This window comes from Mustela putorius, unplaced genomic scaffold (genome assembly GCF_011764305.1).
Source record: "Mustela putorius furo isolate JIRA1106 unplaced genomic scaffold, ASM1176430v1.1 tig00000275_pilon_pilon_pilon, whole genome shotgun sequence".
NCBI lineage: Eukaryota > Metazoa > Chordata > Mammalia > Carnivora > Mustelidae > Mustela > Mustela putorius.
This window is the reverse complement of record NW_025421341.1, coordinates 8,672,848-8,685,545: the sequence shown is the minus strand read 5'-3', so window position 1 is coordinate 8,685,545 and position 12,698 is coordinate 8,672,848. Positions and strand designations below refer to the sequence as shown.

General features: G+C 38.6%; 1 protein-coding gene and 1 pseudogene across 8 annotated transcripts in view; one reads left to right on the top strand and one right to left on the bottom strand.

Moving 5' to 3' along the window:
* NBEAL1 (neurobeachin like 1) overlaps positions 1 to 12,698 on the bottom strand; it is a 197,893-nt gene that overhangs the window by 153,179 nt on the left and 32,016 nt on the right. The gene's annotated exons all lie outside the window — the stretch shown is intronic.
* LOC106007010 lies at positions 4,529 to 5,176 on the top strand (annotated as a pseudogene).

Below are 12,698 nucleotides of genomic sequence, written 5' to 3'. Positions count from 1 at the left end.
TGATTAGTGATGATGAACATTTTTTCATGTGTCTGATAGCCATTTGTATGTCTTCAGTGGAGAAGTGTCTGTTCATATCTTCTGCCCATTTTTTTATATGATTATCTGTTTTGTGTGTGTTGAGTTTGAGGAGTTCTTTATAGATCCTAGATATCAACCTTTTGTCTGTACTGTCATTTGCAAACATCTTCTCCCTTTCCGTGGGTTGCCTCTTTGTTTTGTTGACTGTTTCCTTTGCTGAGCAGAAGCTTTTGATTTTGATGAAGTCCCAAAAGTTCATTTTCGCTTTTGTTTCCTTTGCCTTTGGAGACATATCATGAAAGAAGTTGCTGTGGCTGATATCGAAGAGATTACTGCCTATGTTCTCCTCTAGGATTCTGATGGATTCCTGTCTCATGTTGAGGTCTTTTATCCATTTTGAGTTTATCTTTGAGTACGGTGTAAGAGAATGGTCGAGTTTCATTCTTCTACATATAGCTGTCCAGTTTTCCCAGCACCATTTATTGAAGAGACTGTCCTTTTTCCACTGTATATTTTTTCCTGTTTTGTCAAAGATTATTTGACCATAGAGTTGAGGGTCCATATCTGGGCTCTCTACTCTGTTCCACTGGTATATGTGTCTGCTTTTATGCCAGTACCATGCTGTCTTGGTGATCACAGCTTTATAGTAAAGCTTGAAATCAGGTAACATAATTCCCCCAGTTTTTTGTTTTTCAACATTTCCTTAGTGATTCAGGGTCTCTTCTGATTCCATACAAATTTTAAGATTATTTGCTCCAGCTCTTTGAAAAATACCAGTGGAATTTTGATCAGAATGGCATTAAAAGTATAGATTGCTCTAGGCAGTATAGACATTTTAACAATGTTTATTCTTCCGACCCAAGAGCATGGAATGGCCTTCCATCTTTTTGTGTCTTCTTCAATTTCTTTCATGAGTGTTCTGTAGTTCCTCAAGTACAGATCCTTTACCTCTTTGGTTAGGTTTATTCCCAGGTATATTATCGTTCTTGGTGCTATAGTAAATGGAATTAATTCTCTAATGTCCCTTTCTGTATTTTCATTGTTAGTGTATAAGAAAGCCACTGATTTCTATACATTGACTTTGAATCCTGCCACGTTACTGAATTGCTGTATGAATTCTAGTAGTTTGGGGGTGGAGTCTTTTGGGTTTTCCATATGCGGAGTATATATCTTGTTTAAAGCAATGAGTGGCTCAATAAGTGATGTTTAATTACAATGTGGTTGTGGTCCTCATTGTTATCTCATTTTTACAAGACAAGGCAGGACACATAATGCTAGCATTTCCTGCATCTAACATCATCAATCTTCTTCTTAGCATAATAAAACAGTCTATTAATTTTCACTTCTGAGACACTGTGACATGAAAAATACTATTTATCTAAAATACAGCAGAGGCCCATTTGCAATGACATGGATAGAACTAGAGGGTGTTATGCTAAGCAAAATAAGTCAATCAGAGAAAGACAATATATGATCTCACTCATATGTGTAATTTAAGAAATAAAATAGAGGATCATAGAGGAAGGGAGGGGGAAAACAAGATGAAATCAGAGAAGGAGACAAACCTTAAGAGACTCTTAATCAGAAGAAACAACTGAGGCTGATGGAGGGGATGGGTAGGGGATGGGGTAACTGGGTGATGGTCATTAAAGGTGGGTATGTGATGTGATGAGCACTGGGTGTTATGTAAGACTGATAAATCACTGAACTCTACCTCTGAAACTACTAATACACTATGTATTAACTGAATTTAAATTAAAAAATAAAATAAAATACAAAAGATGTTAAAAGAACCCAAAAAACAACAGAAATAACAGACCTGTACGCCTGAAACAAATAATACATTATATGTTAATTTTTTAAGATTCTATTTATTTATTTGACAGAGAGACAGAGAGAGATTGCAAGTAGCAGAGCCACCAGTGGAGGAAGAGGAAGAAGCAGGCTCCCAGCTGAGCAGGGAGCCAGATGTGGGGCTTGATCCCAAGACTCTGGGATCATGACCCAAGTTGAAGGCAGCCGCTTAACCGAATGAGCCACCCAGGCACCCCTATATGTTAATTTAAAATTTTTAAACAAATATATAAAAAGTAAATGAATAAATTTGACTAGTTTAAAAAAAAATTAACAGTTTTTAATATAAGAAGTCAGACTGGCATGACTTCTTTGGGAAAAGAAAAAGTACAGAAGAGATAAAATTCAAAGACCCTATGGAGGAGTCTAGGAAGATGGCAGAAAAGGAAGCACCAGGAATCTGTCTCCACACCTAGAAAACAACTGTGCTGGGTAAAACTTATTCTGGAACTCTGAAGTCTGCTGAATGCTGCCAATTCCAGGGGAAGATATGGGACAGTAAACTGCAGTTAATGTTCATTAATTTTGGTAAATTTCAGCTATTATTAGCATAGTAACAACCATTCATGTGGTAGGCAGCTCTGCACATCTTCCCAGAACCTCCAGCTAACAAGTTAAAGGAACCAGGGTGGGCAAAAGGACCTTGTCCTTCAAATATCAGGAATTTGTGCTCTGATCACTGACTGTTGCTTCTGATACAGAAATGCAGACAAAGAGATGGGCAGCCATTGTTAGTGCACCTTGTCCCACTGTTGGGAGCCCCTTGCTCTCTGGCTGAAGTAACTTTAAGGGAACTTAAATGGTCGTAGATGAAGTACCTCAACATAATAAAAAGCCATACATAAAAATTCTACAGCAGAATCATACTCTACCGTGAAAGACTGAAAGCTTTTCCTCTAAGAACAGGTATGAGGCAAAGATGGTCACTTTGACTGCCTCTATTCAACATAGTACTGAAAGTTCCAACCAAAGCTATTAGGCAAGAAAAAGCACATAAACTGGAAAAGAGGAGGTAAAATTATCTATTTGCATCTGATATAATCTTATATGAAGAAAATGCTAAAGATTAAACACAAACCATGAGAATTAATAAATGAATTCAGCAAAATATTAGGATAAAAAAATCACCACATAAAAATCCAGTACATTCTAATACATAAACAATAAATAATGAAAAAGTATTATCATGAAGACAGTTTCATTTACAATAGCATTAAGAATAAAATACTTAGGAATTAATTTAACCAAGGAAGAGAAAGACTTGTAAAATGACAACAAAAAAAATTGCTGCAAGATTACTTTAAAAGAGATAAACATAAACACATGTCATGTTCACAGAGCAGAGGACATCTTACCATTAAAACATCAAAACTACCCAAAACAATCTACAGATTCAATGCAATCCTTATCAAAATCCTAATGTTTTTTGCAGAAACAGAAAAACCCTTCCTAAAAATCCATATGGAATCCCATATAGCAAAATCAATTTTGATAAAGAAGACCAAACTGGAAGACTCACACTTTTTAATTTTTTTTCTTAGTACAAAGCATAAATAATCAAACAGTGACAGTGGCATAAAGAAAGGCATAAAGACAAATAGGATAAAATAGCCCTGAAATAGGGGCGCCTGGGTGGCTCAGTGGGTTAAAGCCTCTGACTTCGGCTCAGGTCACGATCCCAGGGTCCTGGGATCGAGCCCCGCATCAGGCTCCCTGCTCAGCAGGAGGCCTGCTTCTCCGCCCCCCCCTGCCTGCCTCTCTGCCTACTTGTGATCTCTGTCAAATAAATAAATAAAATCTTAAAAAAAAAAAAGCCCTGAAATAAATCCTCACATGTATGCTTTTGACAAGGATCCCGATGTAATCTGATGGGGAAAGGAAAGACTTTTCCCAAAAAAGTTATGTTGGGAAAACTGGATACCCACAAGCAAAAGAATGAAACTGGAACCTTCACACCATATACAAATACTAACTCAAATGGATCAAGAAACTAAATGTAAGACCTAAAACAACAAAACTCTTAGAACAAAATAAAGTACAAGAGCTTCATGACAGTAGATTTGATTTCTTGGATAGGTTACAGAGGTATAGGTAACAAAAGTAAAAACAGACGAATTGGATTTCATGAAAATTTAAAATTTATGCATCAAAAGACACTATTAATAGAGCAAAAAGGCAACTCACAAAACTTACAAATCATGTATCTGACAAGGGATTAATATTCAGAATATATAGCGTTCCTAAATCTCAACATTCAAAAAATCAACCCAATTCAAAAATGGCAAAAGACTTGAATAGACAATTCTCCAAAGAACTACTATATGAATGGCCAATAAACACATGAAAAGATGCTCAACATCAAAAATCACTAGAGAAATGCAACTTGAAATTATAATGAGGTACCCCCTCACACCCATTGGGATGATACTATAAAAAAACAAAAACAAAAAAGCCCCAGGGTGCCTGAAAGGATTAGGTGGTTAAGTGTCCGACTCTTGATTTTGGCTCAGGACAGGAGATCAATCCCCACGTCAGGCTCCACACTGGGCATGGATCCTGCTTAAGATTCTCTTTCTTCCTCTCCTTTTTCCCCTCCCCTTCCAAAAAAACAAAAACAAAAACAAAAAATTTAAAAACCCAAACAGAAAACAACATGTATTGGCAAGGATGGCCCTGTTACATCTGGCTGTAGCAACAAAGGACTATTCTCTATAAATGTTTAAAAGTGCCTCCTGCGATTAACCAGTTCACCTAGGCCTTGGACCACCAGACAGCAACTCAACTGCTTAAGTTGGCCCATGAGCACAGACCAGAGACAAAGCAGCAGAAGAATCAGAGAATGTTGACCCTGCCTGAGAAAAAAGCTGTAGGCAAAGTGGATGTCCCCACTAAGGGGCCGCCTATCCTCCAAGCCAGGGTTAACACTGTCACCACCCTGGTGGAAAACAAGAAGGCTCAGCTGGTAGTGGCTGCACATGAGATGGATCCCACTGAGCTAGTGGTTTTCCTGCTTGCTCTGTGTCATCATATGAGGGTTCCCTAATGCATTACCAAGAGGAAGGCGAGGCTGGGGTGTCTGGTCCACAGAAAGACCTGCACCACTGTCACCTTCACACAGATCCCCTTGGAAGACAAAAGAGCCCTGGCAAATCTGGTGCAACCCATCAGGACCAATTATAATGACAGATACGATGAGATCTGCTGCTACTGGGGAGGCAATATCCTGGGCCTGAAATCTGTGGCTCGCATCACCAAGCTTGAAAAGGCAAAGGCTAAAGAAGTGGCCACCAAACTGAGCTGAATGGACACTGTTGAATTTTCTCTTAAAAAAAAAGGCGGGGGAGGGGGGGGCACCTGGGTGGCTCAGTGGGTTAAAGCCTCTGCTTTCGGCTCAGGTCATGATCCCAGGGTCCTGGGACCAAGCCCCCATTGGGCTCTCTGCTCAGCAGGGAGCCTGCTTTCCTTCCTCTCTCTCTGCCTGCCTCTCTGCCTACTTGTGATCTCTGTCTGTCAAATAAATTGGAAAAAAAAAAAAAATCTGAGCACTGCCAATGGGAATGTAACAGGTTCCAGACACTGCTATGAAAAACAGTATGGCAATTCCTCAAAAATTTAAGATTCCAGTTAGCATATGACCCAGCATGTCCACTTTTGGATATGTACCCCAAAGAACCTTCACCAGACATATCTATACATTCATGTTCATAACAGGATTATTTTTCTATTTATTTTTTTTCTCTGCATAAACACTTCACACACCTAAGGACCAGCGGGAATTGATTTTTTGTCCTTCCCATCTTTCCCCAAGTCACTGTTCCTTACAAAATACATGACTTGATAGAGGGGAAGCTGAGAGTGGGGGGTGGGGGGGCATGACGAGGACTTAAATACAAGCTGGAGGATAGGGCACAGGTAAGACAGGTAAGAGACAGCACAAAGAACTTGGTTTTTTAGCTAAAGATGAAAGAAGAGCAGAAAGAGGCTGTGCTAGAGGGCAGAAATCTAAGATACTGGATGGGTGAGGGGGTGAGCAGACAGGCCCCCAATCCTGGGTTTACACCCACATTCCCCAAAGAAGTAGCAACAGGGCATGAAGACCCCCCCCCCATAGGCTCCAAGGAAAATAACTGGGAGAATAAACCAGATTGTGCTGCCTCAGGGAAAGGGAGGAGGTGCTGACAGAGTGAAAGTATTTACACAAACAAGTTGAAAACTAATGCCCATGGAAAAATCTACACAAATGTTTACAGTAGCCATATGGATAATTGCCCAAAACTAGAAGTAACCTGGAGAAATAAAAAAACTAAAATATAACCAAGCTGAAATCAAAAAAGCTATAAATGAGGTGCAATAAAAATTGGAAGCTCAGGGCACCTGAGTGGCTCAGTGGGTTAAAGTCTCAGCCTTTGGCTCAGGTCATGGCCCCAGGGTCCTGGGATCGAGTTCTGCATCAGGCTCTCCACTCAGCAGGGAGCCTGTTTCCTCCACTCTCTCTGCCTGCTTCTCTGCCTGCTTGTGATCTGTCAAATAAATAAATAAATCTTAAAAAAAAAATTGGAGGCTCTTGGGGCATCTGGGTGGCTCAGTGGGTTAAAGCCTCTGCCTTTGGCTCAGGTTGTGTTCCCAGGGTCCTAGGATCGAGCCCCACATTGGGTTCTCTGCTCAGCAGGGAGCCTGCTTACCTTCCTCTCTCTCTGCTTGCCTCTCTGCCTCCTTGTGATCTCTGTCAAAAAAATTACATAAAATCTTTAAAGAAAAAAAAAAGGAGGCTCTTACTGCTAGGATAAATGAGGCAGAAGAGAGAATTAGTGATATAGAAGACCAAATGATGGAGAATAAAGAAACTGAGCAAAATAGAGACAAACAACTACTGGAACATGAGGGGAGAAGTTGAGACATAAGTGATACCATAGGATGAAACAATATTAGAAGAATTGGGATTCCAGAAGAAGAAGAAAGAGAGAGGGGGGCAGAAAGTATATTGGAGCAAATTATAGTGGAGAATTTCACTAACATGGCAAGGGGAACAAACATCAAAATGCAGGAGGCACAGAGAACCCCCTCAAAATCAGTAAAAATAGGTCCACACTCTGTCATCTAATAGTAAAACTCACAAGTCTTAGTGACAAAGAGAAAATCCTGAAAGCAGCCTCAGACAAGAAATATGTAACACATAATGGTAAAAATATTAGATTGGAAGCAGACTTATCCACAGAGACCTGGAAGGCCAGAAAGAAGTGGCGTAATATATTCAGAGCACTAAATGAGAAGAACATGCAACCAAGAATACTATATCCAGCTAGACTATCACTGAAAATAGAAGCAGAGATAAAAAGCTTGCAGGACAAAAAAAACTAAAAGAATTTGTAAACACCAAACCAGCCCTACAGTTAATAGTGAAAGTGGTCCTTTAAACAAAGAGAGAGCCTACAAGTAGTAGACCAGAAAGGAACAGAGACAATATACAGTAACAGTCACCTTACAGGCAATACAATGGCACTAAATTCATATCTTTCAGTAGTTACCCTGAATGTAAATGGGCTAAATGCCACAATCGAAAGATACAGCGTATCATAATGGGTTAAAAAAACAAAACCCATCAATATGCTGTCTACAAGAAACTCATTTTAGACCCAATATACACTTCCAGATTTAAAGTGAGGGGGTAGAAAACAATTTACCATGCCAATGGACATCAAAATAAAGCTGGATGGCAATCCTTATATCAGATCAATTAGGTTTTCAGCCAAAGACTATAATGAGAGATGAGAAAGGACACTATATCATACTCAAAGGGTCTGTCCAACCAAAGATCTAACAATTTTAAATATCTATGCCCCTAACATGGGAGCAGCCAACTATATAAACCAATTAATAACAAAATCAAAGAAATACATCAACAATAATGAAATAATAGTAGGGGACTGTAACAACCCCCTCACTGAAATGGACAGATCATGCAAGCAAAAGATCAACAAGGAAATTAAGGTCTTAAGTGACACACAGGACCAGATGGACATCACAGATATATTCAGAACATTCCATCCAAAGCAACAGAATATATGTTCTTCTTTAGTGCCCATGGAACATTCTCCAGAATAGATCACATCCTGGGTCAGAAATCAGGTCTCAACTGGTATCAAAAGATTGGGATCATTCCCTGCATATTTCAGACCACAATGCTCTGAAGCTAGAACTCAACCACAAGAGGAAATGTGGGAAGAACCCAAATACATAGAGGCTAAAGAGCATCCTTCAAAAGAATGAATGGGTCAAACAGGAAATTTAAAAAGGAATTGAAAAAATTCATGGAAACAAATGGTAATGAAAACACAATGGTTCAAAATCTGTGGGACACCGCAAAGGCAGTCCTGAGAGAAAATATATAGCAATACAAGCCTTTTTTAAGAACAAGAAAGGTCTCAAATAAACAACTTAACCCTACACCTAAAGGAGCTGGAGAAAAAACAACAAAGAAAGACTAAACCCAGCAGGAGAAGAGAAATCATAAAGATCAGAGCAGAAATCCATGAAATAGAAACCAAAAAAACAATAGAACAAATCAACGAACTAGAAGCTGGTTCTTTGAAAGAATTAGTAAGTTTGATAAACCCCTGGCCAAACTTATCAAAAAGAAAAGAAAAAGGACCCAAATAAATAAAATCACAAATGAAAGAGGAGAGATCACAACCAACACCAAAGAAATACAATCAATTATAAGAACATATTATAAGCAACTATACACCAGCAAATTTGACAATCTGGAAAAAAATGGATGCATTTCTAGAGACATATAAACTACCACAACTGAACCAGGAAGAAACAGAAAACCTGAACAGACTCATAATCAGTAAGGAGATTGAAGCAGTCATCAAAAATCTCCCAACAAACAAGAGCCCAGGGCCAGATGGCATCCCAGGGGAATTCTACCAAACATTTAAAGAAGAATTAATTCCTATTCTCCTGAAAGTGCTCCAAAAAATAGAAATGGAAGGAAAACTTCCTAACTTATTTTATGAGGTCAGCATAACCTTGATCCCAAAACCAGACAAAGACCCCATCAAAAATGAGAATTACAGACCAATATCCTTGATTTACACAGATGGGAAATTCTCACCAAAATACTAGCCAATAGGATCCAACAGTACATTAAGAGGATTATTCATCATGACCAAGTGGGATTTATTCCTGGGCTGCAAGGTTGGTTCAACATTGCAAATCAATGTGATACAATACACTAATAAAAGAAAGAACAAGAACCATATGATACTCTCAATAAATGCTGAAAAACCATTCGACACAGTACAGCATCCTTTCTAGATCAAAACTCTTCCAAGTGTTGGGATAGAGGGTACACACCTCAATATCATCAAAGCCAGATATCTAAGAAAAACCCACCGCAAATATCATCCTCAATGGAGAAAAAGTGAGAGCTTTTCTGCTAAGGCCAGGAACATGGCAGGGATGTCCACTATCACCACTGCTATTCAACATAGTACTAGAAGTCCTAGCCTCAGCAATCAGACAACCAAAAGCAATTAAAGGTATCCAAATCAGCAAAGAAGAAGTCAAACTATCACTTTTGGCAGATGATATGATACTTTATGTGGGAAAGCCAAGACTCCATTCCAAATCTGCTAGAACTTGTACAGGAATTCAGTAAAGTATCAGGATATAAAATCAATGAATAGAAATCAGTTGCATTTCTATACACCACAAGACAGAAGAAAGAGAAATTAAGGAATCGATCCCATTTACAATTGTACCCAAAACCATAAGATACTTAGGAATAAACCTAACCAAAGAGGCAAAGAATCTGTACTAAGAAAACTATAAAATACTCATGAAAGAAATTGAGGAAGATACAAAGAAATGGAAAAATGTTCCATGCTCATGGACTGGAAGAACAAATATTGTGAAAATGTCTATGCTGCCTAGAGCAATCTATATATTTAATGCAATCTCAATCAAAATACCAGGAACTTTCTTCAAAGAAATGGAACAAATAAGTCTAAAGTTTGTATGGAACCAGAAAAGACCCCAAATAGCCAGAGAAATGTTGAAAATTAAAACCAAATCTGGTGGCATCACAATTCTGGACTTCAAGCTCTATCACAAAGCTGTCATCATTAAGACAGTCTGGTACTGGCACAAAAACAGACACAGATCAATGGAACAGAACAGAGAACCCACAAATGGACCCTCAACTCTATGATCAACTAATCTTCGGCAAAGCAGGTAAGAACACCCAATGGAAAAAAGACAGTCTCTTCAACCAATGGTGCTGGGAAAATTGGACAGCCACATGCAAAAAAATGAAACTGGATCATTTGCTTACACCACACATGAAAATAAGACTCAAAATGGATGAAGGACCTCAATGTGAGAAAGGAATCCATCAAAATCCTTGAGGAGAACACAGGCAGCAACCTCTTCGACCTCAGCCATAGCAACTTCTTCCTAGAAACATCGCCAAAGGCAAGGGAAGCAAGGGCAAAAATGAACTATTGGGACTTCATCAAGATCAAAAGCTTTTGCACAGCAAAGGAAACAGTCAACAAAACCAAAAGACAACTGACAGAATGAGAGAAGATATTTGGGAATGACATATCAGATAAAGGGCTAGTATCCAAAATCTATAAAGAACTTATCAAACTCAACATACAAAGAACAAATAACCCAATCAAGAAATGGGTAGAGGACATGAAGAGACATTTCTGCAAAGAAAACATCCAGATGGCCAACAGACACATGAAAAAGTGCTCCACATCACTCAGCATCAGGGAAATACAAATCAAAACCACAATGAGATATCACCTCACACCAGTCAGAATGGCTAAAATTAACAAGTCAGGAAAAAACAGATGCTGGTGAGGATGCAGAGAAAGGGGAACCCTCCTACCCTGTTGGTGGGAATGCAAGCTGGTGCAGCCACTCTGGAAAACGGCATGGAGGTTCCTCAAAAAGTTGAAAATAGAGCTATCCCATGACCCAGCAATTGCATTACTGGGTATTTACCCTAAAGATACAAATGTAGAGATCTGAAGGGGCATGAGCACCCGAACGTTTATAGCAGCAATGTCCACAATAGCCAAAGTATGGAAAGAACCTAGATGTCCATCAACAGATGAATGGATAAAGAAGATGTGGTATATATATACAATGGAACACTATGCAGCCATCAAAAGAAAAGACTTGCCATTTGCAATAACATTGATGGAACTAGAGGGTATTAGGCTGAGCAAAATAAGTCAATCAGAGAAAGACAATTATCATATGATCTCTCTGATATGATGAATTGAGAGGCAACATGGGGGGTTTGGAAGGAAAAAATGAAACAAGATGGGATCGGGAGGGAGACAAATCATAAGAGACTCTTGATCTCACAAAACAAACTGAGGGTTGCTGGAAGTAGGGGAGTATGGAGAGGGTGGTTGGGTTATGGACATTGGGGAGGGTATGTGCTATGGCAAGGGCTGTGAAGTGTGTAAGCCTGATGATTCAAAGACCTGAACCCCTGGGGCCAATAATACATTATATGTTAATTAGAAAAAAAAAAAAAAGAAAAGAAAATTTAAAAAAAACACTAAAAGACATGGAAGAACCTTAAATCTACTTCTAAGTGAAAGCAATCAGTGTGAAAATGGTACACACTATATGAAACATCCTGGGAAAAGCAACACTATAGGTATAATAAAAAAAAAAAAAAAAAAAATCAGTGGTTGTCAAATGTTGGGCATGACCAGAGAGAAATGAATAGATGGAGCATGGGGCATTTTTAGGGTGATGAAATTATTCTGCAAGATACTATAAAGGTAGATACATGACAATACGCATTTGTCAAAACTCATAGAACTGTACAACACAGTAAACTCTAATGTACTCTACAGACTTTAATGACGTATCAATACCTATTCATCATTGTAACAAAGGTACCAACCTAATGTAAGATCTTAATAATAGGGGAACTATGGAGGAAGGAAAAAGAGCATACAGAAACTCTATACTTTTTCCAAATTTTTATATAAAACTAAACTGCTATACCACATAAAACTTATTAAAAATTGTTAAAAGAATTCTTTTTAAAAAATGAGGTCTCTGAAAATAGAAACACATTCTGTGATTGATAGCTATTAAACATTAAATTTGAAATAAAATAAACTTTACACTTATCATGAGATTATCTCCTAATAAAAAAAATTCAACCAAAAGATGTGTTGGAATATTCCAGTGTTTGCCTATAATGATAAAGAGCTATGGGAGCCTGGGTGGCTCATTTAGTTGGGCTTCCAATTCTTGATTTCAGCTCAGGTCGTGATCTCGAGGTCATGAGATCAAGCCCTGTATCAGGCTCCGTGCTGAGCGGAGGCTGCTTGGGATTCTCTCTCTCTCCTCCTCTCCCCCTCCCCCCAGTTGCATGCACACACCTATGCTCTCTCTTTTTCTGTTTCAAGATAAATAAATAAATAATTTTTTTAAAAGAGCTGAACATGGATTTATTTTTTTAAGATTTCATCTATTTATTTGAGTGAGAGAGAGAGAGAAAGAGCATGAGTGGTGGGAAAAGCAGAGGGAGAAGGAGAAGTAGACTCCCTGCTAGAGAGGGAGCCCCATGCAGTGCTCGATCCCAGGACCCTGGGATCATGATCTGAGCCGAAAGCAGACACTTAGAACCAATGGAGCCACCCAGGAGCCCCTAAACATACTAAATTTAAGACAGTTATTTATCTATAGATTTCTGATTTCTATAAAACTGTACTAAGTAGTTAAGAGGATAAAATATAACAGATCAACAAACCAACTCATGTTTTATTGCCTAAATA